The 16,621-nt window shown below is 43.1% G+C and overlaps 1 protein-coding gene and 1 pseudogene across 2 annotated transcripts in view; one reads left to right on the forward strand and one right to left on the reverse strand.

The window, feature by feature from the left end:
• Positions 1–7,219, reverse strand: part of Tesl1 (testin LIM domain protein like 1) — a 58,873-nt gene extending 51,654 nt beyond the window's left edge. The window contains exon 1 of one of the 2 annotated variants that reach the window (XM_039100397.2): positions 7,074–7,219. The gene's annotated coding sequence lies outside the window, so the exon portion shown is untranslated. Of the gene's footprint in view, positions 1–7,062 lie in introns of both variants that reach the window. The other variant, XM_039100398.1, reaches the window with a different exon arrangement.
• Positions 7,220–11,592: 4,373 nt separating this feature from the next.
• LOC134484217 (igE-binding protein-like) lies at positions 11,593–15,809 on the forward strand (annotated as a pseudogene).
• The last annotated feature ends 812 nt before the right edge of the window (positions 15,810–16,621 follow it).

Below are 16,621 nucleotides of genomic sequence, written 5' to 3' on the forward strand. Positions count from 1 at the left end.
TAAAAGTATTTGAAAATCAAATTTCATCTGTATGATAAAAAATGTTCATATTCTCTGGACAATACCCATAATAGCATATTGTTTACATGATAGCATCGTAGTAAATATTAAGTAGTAATTTAGAGATGTCTTTCAGCATCTAAGAAAATGTTCACAATTTTTGCAATTTTATCTAGGACAAATTTATATAAGATAGGTCATCTTTAAACTACAAAAAATACTTATAACATCAATTCCATGCATTTTATTCTCCATTCAATATTTTCACTTGTTCTTTCCCTCACTCAATACACAAAAGATTATCTAGCCCCCACAGTCTCTGAGCAGCGAGGGTCTGTATCAATCTTTCACATTCAGGTATGAGGCAGCAACCGACATCACTTCAACACTGGTGACCATCTGACAGCGAGTCCTATCCTGGTACAAGAGGGAATAGAGAGCATAGTTCCCTAAGTATCCTCTGCCCCTTCCAATCATCTTGTTCCTTCAACAATTCCTTGCCATGGCCTCTGACAGTGGGTACCAGATCCTCTGACCAATATGGACAGGTAATTTCCCCATATATTCAAGATTTCTTTCTGACTTTCCTTTCTAGCCAAGGAAGTCTGCAATCTTGCACTTATTCCTAAGATGCTCAGAGACTGTCCATATCCACCCAGGAGATTCTTGGATTAACCAAATATTTTCAAGGATTTACAGGGACATTCCACATCTGCTCACGAATTCCAAGGTACTCTCACTTGTGCTGAAATAAAATCATGTATGTCTCCTCTTCTGGAAGGAAGTTCAAAAGTTCATCTTCTACCCATTGAAATCTTTCCAATTTTTCTACAAAGAGAATTGGAAAAGACCCCTCAGGTCAAGGGGACCTACAACAGGTCACACCAGACAAAGAGAGCTCCAAACCTTTTTCTTCATAAGGGTGGCACAGTGGTTACTTATTTTCCACCAAATGGATTAAGTCCTACCACATCTCTCCAGGAGACTTTAACAAATTTGACAGCTGCCAAAGTGGGGTGGAGAGCTACTCAGCAAGACAACCAAAGATATTCCTCTCCCCAAGAAGGCCCTATACAATGCACTTCTAGTAAAGTGAGTTTAAGCCCTGACCCTACTGATCAAGGTGATTTCAGAACTTCCCCCAATTAACAATTCTTTGGAAATTTAAAAAATGGCCTCAGATCATCACTTACAGTCCAAAGGTACTACACTCAATCATGATTACCAAAATTAACCTCATACTGCTCACACCTGCCCAAGGAGTAATAAAACTTTCCGTATATCAACAGGGGCTCAAGGACCTTTGTCATCCTTGAAAGAATTCTTGAGAGTTCTACAAATATATAAGAAGTAAAATCTCCTAATTTCAGCAAAGGGACTCTTGTGCCTTCTGCACATACAAAAAATAATCTGCCCCTTAACCATCTTTTTCAGGGGAATTCAGACTTTCCCAACTGTCAGGGGGCAGTAGGGTTGTCCACATCTATGGAAGGTAAAAGACATATTATCAAATGTATTCTCCCTCAGAAAAGGAGATTCAAACATTCTCTAGTATAAGAAGGGACCCTGAACGTTCCCGTTCTAACAGAAGGAGACTAAGAGATAGATCCTCTAAGAAAAGGGACTTCACAATGTCCATATTAGACCAAGAGGACTTCAAATATTCTGTACCAGACAAAAGGGTCATGCTGAATTGACATCAGGCCCAAAAGAGCCAACATTACAAATGACACTACAAACGAGCCATGCAAGCTTCACATTTGCTGAAATAGTACAACAATCCCTACCTGCCCAGGGATCTATAAGACATTCTGCTCTTGAAATTTATACATATATATCATAGATACTAGGGCATACTGAACCTCTCCAGGACTCTCTGAGTTCTACCCTACCTCATAAGTGGACTGGAGTCTGTTACATTATAGTGGAATCCTCACTAAATAAATGGCTCTTGGATGTGACACATCTATAAAAGATGTTCTAGGTTATAGTCCATCTTCACACACGGTTCTACATTCAACATATGTGAACAAGGGCTATGGGATGTGACATGTAAACTCATGTATCATCCTCTCCATATAAAGAAGTGGATTTCTTGGATTCTACCTGCACACATAAATCTATAGGACCTTCCTAAATTTCACAATACATAGGAACTCCTCAAGAGTATCAGCAAACTGCCACAACTAAACATGATGCTAGCAACTCTTTACCATCTTCACAAAAAGTTGTTATTCTTTCCTCACATGCACAAGTGTCTCCAGAACATCCTCCAAATCCCCTAAGGCTCTGTGTTTGTCTTTATCTTCTAATGGTCCTTGAAACCTGTTTTGCCTATCCAGATGGCTAGAAAAACAGACATTCTTATACAAAAGGTGTTTCCCTTCTCCAGGTAAAGAAAGTGTTCTTGGAACTTTCACAAGTACGCACAGAGATCTGGTAACTTCCCTATATGCCCATGAGTATCTGAGTCCTCCCACATATGTCCATGATGCTCTAGGAGAGGGCACAGGGAACTCAAGTACATTCTCCTTCTGAAGCCATAGTCAAGACACACAAGGCATATTAATACCTTCCTCCTCTCATAAAAGGCCCTAGGTTGTATCATATCTGAACAGGGTGCTTCACAATTGTCTCCATCTGCCCAAGAGCATTTCTTCTGTATCCCTTCTCATTAGACATTCTCCCTCTACCAAAGTGAACCTCTGGCATGCAGTTTCTATAAAAAAGAGGTTAAGAGATGATACTCTCATGAAGGATACTTCAGAACTTTTACAACTGAGGAAGACAGTTTCAGCATTGCCCCTTCTGCAAAAAGGAGGTGTGCATTATCATCTGCTGTCAAAAAACACCAACAGCTACAATTACTCCTCAGGTGATTGCCACACCTTCTGTGCTGTGTCTGTCCAAAAAGCTTCAAAATGTTCCACATCTGACCAAGGGACTATGAAGCAATCTACCAAAGCTCATGCTAGGCAACCCATATCATCCCAAGAATCTCAGAGGCCTTCTCTGTCTACCCCAAAGGCTCTAGTATATTCAACACTTGCCCCAAGCCTTCAGGTCTTTCTTCATCCCTTTCAACATCTCCCAAGCCTTTTCTCTATGTACAAGGTGATATGATATTCCTCTTTCCAATTCAGACTTAAGTTCTACAAAACCTTTGCTATTTGACACCAAGGGTGTGAAGGAAATTCCACATCTGCAAAAAAAAACAAAAAAACACACACAAAAAAAAACACAAACACAAAAAAACTCTCTAGGATTTCTGCCATTAGTTCAAGAGGGTCTGACAACTTCCATGTCTTCCAAAGCACCAAAAAGTACTTCTGCCTCCATCCTTCTTGCTTGACAACATTTCCCATCTCTCCTAGGGTCCCAGATATCAGCATATAAATAAGGGTATCTAGAACCTTTAACATCTGCCTAGCGTTTTTTAGTAGTTTCATCTTCTTCCCCAAGAGCTCTGTGTTGTTTTCCATTTGCCCAAATAACAGTAGTACTTTTGCCATCTGTTGATGGAGTTGAGGAAGCTTTTCTGCCTTCATGAAAGTACTTGGCATATTTAACCTACCTCCAAGGAGATATAAAACTTTCCTCAGTAGCAAAAATGATTTTAGGACATACTACTCACCACCTGCTCGGGGGCTCTGTAAACTTCTTCATGTTCACCTGGGTAACTTTAATTCTTTCCATGCCTACTCTCTATGATGGATCTTGAATGCTTTAACCTCCCTTGTAGCCCACTACCCACCAGAGGTAGTAGAAAATAATGGATACAGGGGAAGTAGACCTATTTAGAAATGGTTATTTTGGACCAAATACCATCTGCTTGTCAGGAGTTCAGCAGTTCAGTTCATGGGTCAGCAGCAGCAGCTTGATTCACTTTCAAATTCTTCATGGATATGCCAGCAGTCAAGTTCACTAGTGTCAGGATAACAGTATCAGTGGCACAAACTAATGCCAGGAGAGTTGCTAGGCTGTGCCTCTCTCTGATTCTTCTTGCTAAATTATGTTGGGCTAGTTGGGCTAAATTATGTTGACTTCTTGCCTCCACCCTGACACCAATTGTTGATTAGCTACTGGAAGAGCTAACACCAATCCTGTCCAATCTTCTGGGATCACCCTATGCTCTGTAACCCGGTTATTTAGCATTTCTTTAATAAAAGAAGAATACAAACCATAAGATACAACAGGCTCTTTAAAATGCTTCAGACATGACACTTTTATCAGTCACTGGGTTAATTCATTATAAGCCTGTTCACGATTATTATCAGGCATATGGTGCTAAAAAACTGGAAAGGTTAAAGGTACATTTGCAGGTCCAAGAAAATTCTCTGGTGGTGCACTTACCTGCACATTAACCTATTGTACCTGTGCCATTTCTACTCTGTTAGTCTCCTCGTTGCAGGGGAGGGCAGTAGTTTACCTTCCTGCCTAGTTTCCTTTCTGCTTTTATCATGTGGTACACTTTCAGTCTCATTCACCAACCCTGAATTTTTCTCCTACCACTGGGAACTTTTTTTTCCAGGCACTTCTACCTCTATCTGCAAACTCTCTAAGTGAATAGCCAACTCTCTAGTCTTCTCTAACAGAAGAGAATTATCAAGTTTCCCCATTAAACTTTTCAAAACCACTAGTGATGAAAACTCTGAAGCAAAACCAAAAAGAAAAAAAAAGAAAAACCAAGCTCTGGTAACAAGGCAGAATATCACCCAGCTGCAATAGGTGTCATTTTGCTATTCTCCTTAAATAAATTTGCTCATTTTCTCTACATTAGAAGCAGAGATAACCATTATGCCTAAGCCACATTGAACACCACCTGTAATTTTAATTTTTTATGTGTCATCCATGGGTCTTGCTTCCCCAAGTTTCTTGTCTCAGCACAAGACTCTATTGCAGCAAAATGTCACATGAGTTTGTCTCAGGTGGTATCACTCTGCCAATCAGTCAATCCCTATGGGAATACATAACTTTTATTATCAGCCAAGAGGATGTCAGACACCCTGTTTCTACCAAGAATGTATCAAAACAGGCTCTTTCTGTCCAAGAGGAAGCAAAACCTTCTATTAGGGCCAAAGGGGTAAACCCAGGGCTTTGCTTCCTATCATACAGGGACTCATATCTGTACCAATAAAAAGGGGGATGTGGCATCATTCCCTGATATACAATGAAAATTCAGATATACCATACCCCAACTAGGGAACCTGAGTTTGTCCCTCTGTTATCAAGAGAGAGTCACAGATTCCAGTATGAACATGTGTTACCTGTTTGTAACAATTCTGTGGTAGGAGCCAGAAATATTCACATTTAGTCCCATGCAGTCTCCAAGGATCCCATGGTAAAATGGGAATATTAGTTTTATCTTCTCCCCTAGAGGATGTATCAGACCTTCTCAGTCTGACCACTATGGCCTTAGACTTTTCTAGTCTCACCAAACAGAAATTAGATATCCCCCTTGTTTCAGGCAGCCTCAGAATGTTTCAGGCTGAAAGGGAGGAACTCTTATATATCCCATCTAACAACAGAGCATGACAGTTGCTCCTTGTGATAAAAGAGAATCCAGGAATTTGTCTTCTAATCAATAGTGGGTCAGACATTCAAATTATGACCTAAGAAGCCTCTAACTTACCCCTTTTGTCCAAATAGGCACAAGAGCTGCCCAGCCTGCAAAATGGAAAATCTAAAGCAGCCCATCTCAAGAGAGGAGCCTGAGTAATACTATTTCTTACCATGGCATCTTCAGTTCTAATTATCCAAAAGCAACCCTCATGTTTTCATACCATGTGCTCTGTATGAATGACAGGAGTTTGGTCCTTGTCAACCAAACTCCTATGTCAGACCTATGACTTCCACTCCTTGCTGCCTCAGAAGCCCAATGAAGAATCACATAGGGCCCTGTGACTAAAAGCATGGAAGCCATCACCCTTCTGATTAAGAGTAGCTCACAATTTTCTAGATAAAAGAACATGCTATATAATTTGTTCCTCTTGTGAATAACATGTGGTTCTTCTGAGTTGTATGGCCCTAGGCATACTTCATGTTACCTAACAGGTGACAAAATCAACTCCCTTTATAAAGCGCACTGAGTGCTGCTTATTTTGATCCTCTGACCTCATGACCTCTGCCCAAAGAATAGGACCCTGGTGTTTGAGGTCTGAAAGGCTAAGAGTAGCCAGAAAAGCCCTAAAACCAGAATATATATATATATATATATATATATATATATATATATATATATATATATATTAACCTTGGTCAGCAGAAACAAAGAAGCCATTTCCTTTATAGTTAATTTATTATCAGGAGACATAGCTGGAAACTGCCTTCTAGCATGTTGGAGATTGATTACACTGCTGCCTGGCATGTATGATTTGGATGTTCTAGGATTACAGGAAGAATGAATGAGGAAATGTTTAGTCCTTCACTATTGCCCAAATTGACCCTTGATCTTCCCCTGCTACTCACAAGAATCTTTGACCTCTTGCTGTCCCCAACATAGTAGGAGGCCTTCTGACTATCAAGAATAATATCTTTAATATTTCCTGTTGGTAGATACCTGAAGCAATTTTACTCTGTCCAGTGCTCCTTCAAATTGTGTTTTTAACAATGCCACCTCAGATTTATTCCTTCAAAACAAGGAACACTTAACATGTTCCCCAATGTCTGAAGTGGAGCTCAAGTCATTCTCAAGGGCTCAACAGGTCCTCAGTCATACTCTGTCTAAACCACAAAGCCAAATGCACTCCAGTCATTCTCAAATAGGGTCCAGACCTACCACTTTAGAACCACAGATCTTCAAACTACTGTATGGTCTAAGGGGGCTTCTGATCTGTCCATTCAGGACCATGGATTCTCAGATCTTCTCCTATAGCCCAAATTGCTTAGTCTTATCTGTCTAAAACCAATGTGTCTCACAACTTTCATCAATAACTCAAGAGTTTCAGATGTACCCCCTCAACATCTAACTGCCAGACACTCCCAAGTTTTCAAGGGAGAACTGATACACCAGTCATTTGAGAACAAGAAAACCTCTGATATTCACTAATTGCCTAAACGTACCTCAGACTTACCACTTTAGAACAAGGGTGTCACACATATCCTCAAGAACTGATGGAGTCTTGAGACATATGACTTGTTAAGCAAAGTTCTTCAGACCTACTGAATCTGCTAAGGAGGTGTCAAACCTATATAGCCCTTTTAGAATTAACATGCAATAGAATTTCTGCAGTCACAATGGGGCATCAGACCTATCCTTCTAGAACCAGAACAATTTATGCCTCTGCATAATAACTCCATTAAATCTTAGATATGCCCCCTCAGAATAAAACTAACACATGACTTCATAGGGACAGATAGCCTGCTGGAACATCTTCTGAAGAGAGCCTTAAACTCATTTCCTCTAAGCATAGTAGCTCCTGACTATAATGGTATACCAAAGTGGGGCTGCTATAACATACTGACTGTGAATAAGAACATTTAATCTTCTTATGTATGGAGTATTGGTCTGAGATATACCCGTCTGATGAAGCAATGTGTACAACTGACTCTGTGCCCTAGAAGTGTATCTCAAATATTCAGGCTCTGCAGAAGAGTTCTTGAAAATGAATCCCTGTGCCCAAGATACCATCGGTACTTTTCCTTATGTTCATGGCTGATTCAGGTCTACCATCCAACTAAGAGAAACTGGAGCTTATCTCTCAGAACTTATTGGTTATAGAAATACACTTCTAGCACAAAGATAAATAGGCAGAGAGGCAGACAGGCAGGCAGGCAGGCAGACAGACAGACAGACAGACAGACAGACAGACAGACAGACAGACAGACAGAGCAAGCTTCAGAGAGCTCTGGAGTCCGTAGCAAATAAAAAGGACAAAACCGAAAAACCAAAAACAAAACCTCAGCCTTGATCCAAAGCCATATATCTTTCAGTTTATCACAAGAAAGGTACCTGTTCTCCACATGGAAACCTCTGTGGCTCATTATAAGTTTAAGTAGGAAACAGATCCAGAGACATTGACACAATCTGTCAGAAGAAACCACAGATTGCTGTCAAGCCCAAAGTAGAGAACTCAGAGATAAAATTTTTCTAGAGTTCTTTGAACACCTGTTTGTCCAAAGGAGGCCTAGACATTCATTTAATATGAGGAGACCCACACAACTACTTGATATTGTAGATTGAGCCTCAGGCATTATTCTTAATAAATGGTTCCTCAATTTTTTTCTGCAGTTTAAGGTAAACTGTAGGCCCAATTACCATGCAATGAAGAACCCCTGGCATACATACTCTATCAAGGAAGATGGCTACATTATCTTTTCTTTGAACAAAGGAACTTTAGACATACTTTCATTTTAAGAGGGCTTCATACAAATTCTTCTGATTAAGAAGGCTGTAGACTGGGCTGGAGAGATGGCTCAGCCGTTAAAGTCTAGGCTCACAACCAAAAATATAAGGAGGCTATAGACTGAGACACTGACATGAAAACAAACTCAGATTTTCATGTTTTTGTCAAGGAAACTGTAAATCAATATACCCTGAAAATGGTTTGACAGGGAATCCACTTCTATCTATAGAATCCTCAGTTCTACTTCTTTAAGGGATTTTAATTGTTCCCTTATGAACTGTGAGGCCAGGCATGACCAAATAACCAAAAAGATTGCAGACCACTCTGACCTGATGTCCTAGGACATGACAGTAAAAATTTGATCTGATCTAACGCCTACTTCCTTTAGATTGAGCAGTTCTATCTTTGTTGCCCAGGCCTATGCTGCTTCTGAAAGGCTTGTGGAGTACACAAAGTCATGTTGTACCAACCAATTTCTAATAAAAAATACTCTGATTGTTGGCATGCATACCTCAGAGTTCCAGGACACCTGGGTATTCTGGCCTGTGAGATCATTTGTACCTGATAAGGTATTTCCTGAACCTTCTTCCAATTTCCTAAGTAAACTTTTTCCTGAAGGATTATGTGACCTTTCTGCTCTTTGCTATCCTCCCAATGCAAGTTCCATCTTAAAATTGTGGCCTGTTACTTTTGTACATATATTCAAAATGGTCTTACACCTAATTGATCAGGTATTGCTTCATAATCGACTCACTTTATAAACAATGAACTCCAGTACAAGCTTAGCAATCAGAACATAGAATCTATGCCACCTTCCTTTGGGCAAGACAATAGAAATGGAATGACTTCTATATTTCTGCCTACATCTAGAAAGTGGTACACAAACTAGAGGACATTACCTAACCAGCAACAATCTTCCAGGCCTTTGGAAGAAGGCTTAAGTTGCTGCCTTTTCCCTCCCATAATGAACACAAACTATGAAGATACAAAACTCAGCTCTCTGTATCCAGATACTGCCAGGAAAGAACTGGTTTTTCAGGAGTGCTGACACATCTGAGAGCACAGGTAAGACCACCACTTCTGTTCAGAGGGACCCACCTGGAGCCCTCAGGACACAGGAAATGAGGAACAGTCTAGGAAATGATCCTTCCAGTTTCTGTCTGCACCCAGAGCTGACCCTGTGTGACAGCTCTCTGTATGAAGATCCTGCTGGGAGATAACTAGTCTCCCAGGAGTGATGAGATACAGGCTTACAGCACGTTCAAGCCACTGTCAGAGACAGCAAGACCAGCTAACATGAGAGATAACCAGATGGGAGAAGCAAGTGCAAGAATCAAAGCAACAAAAACCAAGGTCACTTGGCATTATCAAAATGCAATTCTCCAATTAAAGCAAGTACTGGATACCCCACCACACTGAAAAAGCAAGATTCTGATTTAAAATCACATCTCATGATGATGTTGGAGGACTTTAAGAAGGACATAAATAACTCACTTAAAAAATACAGGAGAACACGGGTAAACAGCTAGAAGCCCTTAAAGAGGAAACACAAATCCCTTAAATAATTACAGGAAAACACAACCAAACAGGGGAAGTAATTGAACAAAACCATCTAGGATCTAAAAATGGAAATAGAAAACAATAAAGAATTCACAAAGGGAGACAACCCTGGTGATAGAAAATATGGGAATAAGATCAGGAGTTGTGAGGAGCTGTCCGAGGAGCTGTCCTCACAGATGTGAGGAGCTGTCCGAGGAGCTGTCCTCACATACTCCATTACAAGATGGCACCAGCATCCGGCAGAACGCACCTAGTAAAAAGGGCAATACGCAGGCGCCTGGTAACTTCCCTACTCAAAGGGACACGTACGCTTTGGTACGTCATCTGGCATAATTGGCAGCGACCAGTCAGAGAGTGACACGTCCTAGGCGAGGATAGTTTCCTATATAAGGGACGGTTATTCCTCACTCGGCGTCTCCGCATTGTAAGCTTATGCTCTCCCTCTCAAGACACATTAAAGCTTTTCTGCAGTAGGATCCTGTGTGTGCCGCGTCGTTCCTGCTGGTGAGACGTAGCGTGGGACATCTGGTGCCGAAAACCCGGGAAAGACCTTGCCATCGTCAGCACCTTCGGAGATCCCTTGGCGACAAGGAGGATTCAGAACTGCAGGTAGGTACGTTCGGAGAGGCAGCCCTCTCTTGGACTTTGGTCTGGGGTTGTCACCGCCTTGGGAAAGATTTGTTGAGGCTATAGTATTTGTCCTGGGAGCCACCCTACTCTTTATGTTCTGTTTTCACCATTTTCGCTGTTAAAAGGACGATCACAGCAGCTGAAGGCACGTCTCAGTCTCTTGTATATAAGTGAGCTTCGCGCAGCTCCCTTTTACCTTCGATTTTGACTGTTGAGGAGCAAGGACGCAATAAGGCCGACGTAGATAAGCGGCACCATCCGGAGAGGCGCATGTAAGACTCCCATACATAAGAGAGCAGCGTGTCTGTCTCTACCCTTTAACCTCACGCCTTGTCAGACGGACATAGATAAGCTGCCGGCATTCCTGGCCCATCATGGGATCCTCACAGTCTGTGGTCACGGCCTTGGAAACAGTGTTAAAGCAGAGGGACATCAAAATTGGAGGAAGAACACTTAAAAACTTTGTGAAGGAGGTAGAGAGGGTGGCTCCTTGGTTTGCCTGTTCAGGCTCGTTTACAATTGCCTCATGGAACAAACTTGGAAAAGACCTTGACAGAAAATTGGCGGAAGAGGATCTGCGCCTAGGGACCAAAGCTATATGGAAGCTGGTTAAGAATTGTTTAAAGGATGAAACGTGTAAGGCAGCAGTAGTAGAAGGACAGGCCACTCTCGAGGTAGTCCGGGAAAGTATGTCAGAAACCGAACGTAGTGAGAGGTTGGGCGCGCGCAAGAAAAAGGACATCCTAAGAAACAAAAAAGGCCCTCCCGGTAAGTCCGCAGACAAGGGAGCGTTGAAATTTTCAGATTCCAGCACTTCCTCCTCTACACATAAACCAGGAGGGGGAGCCAGCCTATACACTGTGAAAGAGCTAGAAGCGCTGAACCTCAACAGTTCTGAAAGCTCTGAAAATAAAACCTTAGACTCAGAGGAGGAGGCCGAGCTAGATGAGGAAGCAGTTAAATATGAGGAGGAAAGATATTACCCCGATGAATGTAGGGGAAGTAATAGAAGCCTTCTAGCGCGGCCACCACTAACGGCGCCCCCTCCATATGAGACATGCTCACGCGCCTTCTCACTAGTCCCCTAGAGGGTGAAAGAAAGCTGAGTATGACATTTCCTATCTTTGAGACTCCGGAGGGAGGACGGGTCCATGCCCCTGTTGAATATAATCAGATTAAGGAATTAGCGGAATCAGTTAGAAAGTATGGAGTCACGGCCAACTTTACTCTAACACAACTCGACAGGTTGGCCATGACAGCATTGACACCAGCTGATTGGCAGATGATTGCTAAGGCAGCCCTTGCCAGCATGGGCCAATACATGAAATGGAAAGCGCTCTGGTATGAGGCAGCCCAAACACAGGCCAGAGCGAATGCTACGGCCTTAATACCTGAGCAACAGGAATGGACTTTCGAACTCTTAACAGGACAGGGCCACTTTGCAGCTGATCAGTCTGCTTACCACTGGGGCACCTATGCTCAGGTCTCCAGCACGGCTATTAGCGCCTGGAAGGCACTGTCCAGGAGAGGAGGGATTGATAATCAACTTACAAAAATTGTTCAGGGACCCCAGGAAAATTTCTCAGATTTTGTAGCTAGAATGACAGAGGCTGCAGGACGAATCTTTGGCGATCCTGAACAAGCAGCACCGCTTATAGAACAGCTCATTTTCGAGGAAGCCACCCAGGAGTGCCGAGCAGCCATAGCCCCCCAAAGAAATAAAGTGCTACAGGATTGGCTTAGAGTTTGCAGGGAACTTGGAGGGCCCCTTACTAACTCAGGCCTGGCGGCCGACATTCTCCAGTCCCAGCGACACCCCGTTAAAGGGACGGATAAAAGATCATGCTTTCAATGTGGGAAAACAGGCCTTCTAAAAAGAGACTGCAGGATGACAAAAAGAGATAGGGGGTCTGCAACCCTCTGTGTCCGATGTGGCAAAGGCTACCATAGGGCTGACCAGTGCTGATCAGTGAGAGACATTAAAGGCAAACTACTCCCTCCTTTGGAGATTCGACCTAATGAGATGTCAAAAAACGGGCTGGTGGGCCCCCGGTCCCAGGGCCCTCAAAGATATGGGAACCGCTTTCACAGGGCCATGACCCAGGCAGAGGAGGTCCCCTAAGAGGCGACACAAAATTGGACCTGCGTGCCGCCTCAGACTTCTTTCTAATGCCCCAAATGGGCATTCAGCCAATTTCTGCTCAGACTGTGGGGCCTCTACCCCTGGGAACCATAGGCCTTGTCCTTGGGAGAGGATCTCTCACCCTACAAGGACTGATAGTCCATCCAGGCCTTGTTGAAGCTCAGCGCTCTCTTGATGTTCAGATTATTTGTTCAAGTCCCGATGGGGTTTTTTCCATAAGTAAAGGAGATAGAATAGCACAGTCATTACTCCTTCCGTGCTCCCAGGCCACGATACAGGATACCAAGGGACCCATGGGGTCCACTGGTCATGATTCGGCATATTTGGTGGTTCACCTTAACAACCGCCCAAAATTGAGCTTAGAAATTAATGGAAAGAAATTCGAAGGCATACTGGATACTGGGGCTGATAAAAGTATAATTTCCTCAAAATGGTGGCCTCAATCATGGCCTACCACAAAATCTTCTCACTCACTACAAGGATTAGGCTACCAGTCATGCCCTATGATCAGCTCTGCCACTCTAACTTGGACAACTGCCGATGGCCGACAGGGACAATTTATTCCTTATGTACTTCCTCTGCCTGTTAATCTTTGGGGGAGGGATGTTATGCAGACCATGGGACTGACCTTATCTAATGAATACCCCCCACAAGTGGCCCACATGATGTCAAGGATGGGCTATAAGGAAGGGAAAGGCCTAGGGCGATTAGAACAGGGTTGTCTCACGCCCATTGAACCGATCGCCAACCCCCATAAACAAGGCCTGGGTTTTTCCTAGGCGCCATTGGGGCAGCACGACCCATACCATGGAGGATGGAGGACATGGTGTGGGTTCCCCAATGGCCATTAACCTCTGAGAAATTACAGGCAGCTACAGGACTGGTGGATGAACAATTAAGATTGGGACATTTGGAGCCCTCCACCTCTCCTTGGAACACCCCAATTTTTGTAATAAGGAAAAAATCAGGAAAATGGCGACTACTCCATGACTTGAGGGCCATTAACGATCAGATGGAATCCCTTGGACCCATTCAGCGGGGCCTTCCTATACTCTCGGCCCTACAAAAAGATTGGAATTTGGTAATAATAGATATCAAGGATTGTTTTTTCTCTATTCTGCTTTACCCCCCTGATAGGCCCAGGTTTGCTTTTACTGTCCCATCAATTAATCATACTGAACCTGATAAAAGATACCAGTGGAAGGTCCTACCTCAGGGCATGGCCAACAGCCCTACGATGTGTCAGTTATATGTTCAGGAAGCCCTCAAACCAGTCAGGGAGACCTATCCAAATTTACTGTTAATCCATTACATGGATGATATATTGATGTGTCATAAAGACTTAGAATTACTCAAACAAGCCTATTCCTTATTACAAAAAAACCCTTAAACAATGGGACTTACATATTGCTACAGAAAAGGTCCAAATTGCTGACACAGGTCATTTTCTAGGATCCATTATTTTCCCTGATAAGATTATACCCCAGAAACTGGAAATCCGTAGAGACCACCTCCATACTCTTAATGACTTTCAGAAGCTCTTGGGAGACATCAACTGGTTGAGACCATTTTTGAAAATCCCTTCCGCAGAATTAAAACCTTTGTTCGAAATATTGGAAGGGGACGGCCACATCACCTCCCCTCGTGTGCTAACTCCCGCTGCAACCAAGGCCTTACTAAAAGTAGAAGATGCCATAAAACAGGCCCAATTGCAACGCATTGATTGGTCTCTACCTTTTTCACTCTGTGTACTAGATACCAAGGATTTACCCACTGCAGTTTTATGGCAACAAGGCCCACTGTTATGGATCCATCCACATGCTTCCCCTGTGAAGATTATTGATTGGTATCCAGCCGCAGTAGCACATCTGGCTATTAAGGGCCTAAAAGCTGCCATCTGTCATTTTGGGACTCCACCCCAATCCTTGATTATCCCATATACACCCTACCAGGTCCAAACTCTAGCCGCTACCTCTGATGATTGGGCAGTGCTGCTCACATCCTTTACAGGGAAGATAGATAATCATTATCCTAAACACCCCCTATTGTGTTTTGCAAGATCACAACCTGTTGTTTTCCCTCGCGTCACATCCCACAGACAATTAAAGGAGGGGATAACAGTGTATACGGATGGGGCAAAAACAGGGGTGGGAGCATATGTGGTAAACTCCCAAGTATTCTCACGACAATATTTTGAAACCTCACCCCAAGTGGTAGAATGCCTAGTGGTCATGGAGGTCATTGAAAAATTCCAGGTTCCTCTAAATATTGTTTCAGATTCCTCCTATGTGGTTAATGCTGTTAGTATTCTTGAAACCGCCGGTATAATTAAAACCACTAGTAAGGTGGCAGATATTTTCCGAAAAATCCAAATTATCCTATTAAATAGAAGATTCCCTGTATACATTACTCATATATGGGCCCATTCTGGACTCCCTGGCCCAATGAGTTCAGAGAATGATTTGGCTGACAAAGCCACAAAAATGATAGCTGTGGCCCTGGCCTCTCCTTTAGAGGCCGCTAAAGCCTTTCATGGCAATTTCCATGTCACCTCAGAAACATTACGCTGCCGCTTCTCTATAACTAGAAAAGAGGCACATGATATAGTCACCCAATGCCAACAGTGCTGCCAGTTCCTCCCAGTTCCTCACATCGGGGTCAACCCGAGAGGAATACAGCCATTGCAAATCTGGCAAATGGATGTTACTCATAATTCTACTTTTGGAAAATTACAGTATGTGCATGTATCTATAGACACATGTTCTGGCATTCTACATGCCACCCCACTTACAGGAGAAAAAACAACACATGTCATTCAGCACTGCCTTGAAGCATGGAGTGCTTGGGGAAAGCCAAAATGTGTAAAAACTGACAATGGCCCCGCCTACACATCTCAAAAATTCCGTCAGTTTTGTGCTCAGATGCAGGTTACCCACCTGACAGGCCTGCCCTACAACCCTCAAGGACAGGGAATCATAGAGCGTGCTCATCGGATGCTCAAATCATATTTAATAAAACAAAGAGGGGGAATTATGATAGAACTCCCCCCAACACCCCGAGTGGCCACTGGTCTGGCCCTTTTTACCTTAAATTTTTTAAATCTTGATGAAGCTGGACAAACAGCGGCTGAGCGACATTGCTCAGAGCCCAAGAGGACAAAAGAATTAGTCAAATGGAAGGATGTATTGACAAATGAATGGAGAGGCCCAGATCCTGTTTTAAAAGATCCAGGGGAGCTGTCTGTGTTTTTCCACAGGACAATGAAAATCCCGTATGGATCCCAGGACGACTTACTCAGAGCATCACAGCAAGTGATCAAGAAGGGACTGGGACTCCTGCACCTCCTCACTCTTCTTCCATGGATGCCAGCAATGGTGCAGGGCGAGCTACGATGGGGAATAATGTCAACCTTTCCACTCCTGATGCCGGTGATGTACCACTAACAGGGATTTAGGGTTGGCCTATTTACCTAAGGATCCACAGGTTGAACGACTAAAAGAAAATAGGACTATTCCCCTTAAGGGCAGCCTTTATTTTGGCATATTCAACAAAACATCTTTTGATCTCCCTTGCATTATGTTATGTAATCAATCTTCTGCTTGGTTAAGGGAGGCCACATGGGGAACTGGTGAGGAGGACATTGTGGCTAACGCCACAGTTCTCTATGGTGGTGGCCTTACATTGCGTTAATGGTAGCTGCACTGATCTTACGCCCATGGTGATGCTACTTGGAGGAAAGAGCGAAAAGGGACGGTTGTCATTTTCCTGGACGGGGAACATCAAACCTGCTGCCTCTGTCTGGACAGCTACTCATATAAAATATCGCAATAGTTACCCGCATGCCTCGCTTTATCCCGATCCCTGTTGATACCCCGGGGACCATGACCTTATTTAGAGGAAAAAGAGATTTTGGTACTTCTGCAATTATTGCTGGCATTATTGC

Source organism: Rattus norvegicus, chromosome X, assembly GCF_036323735.1.
Source record: "Rattus norvegicus strain BN/NHsdMcwi chromosome X, GRCr8, whole genome shotgun sequence".
Lineage (NCBI taxonomy): Eukaryota > Metazoa > Chordata > Mammalia > Rodentia > Muridae > Rattus > Rattus norvegicus.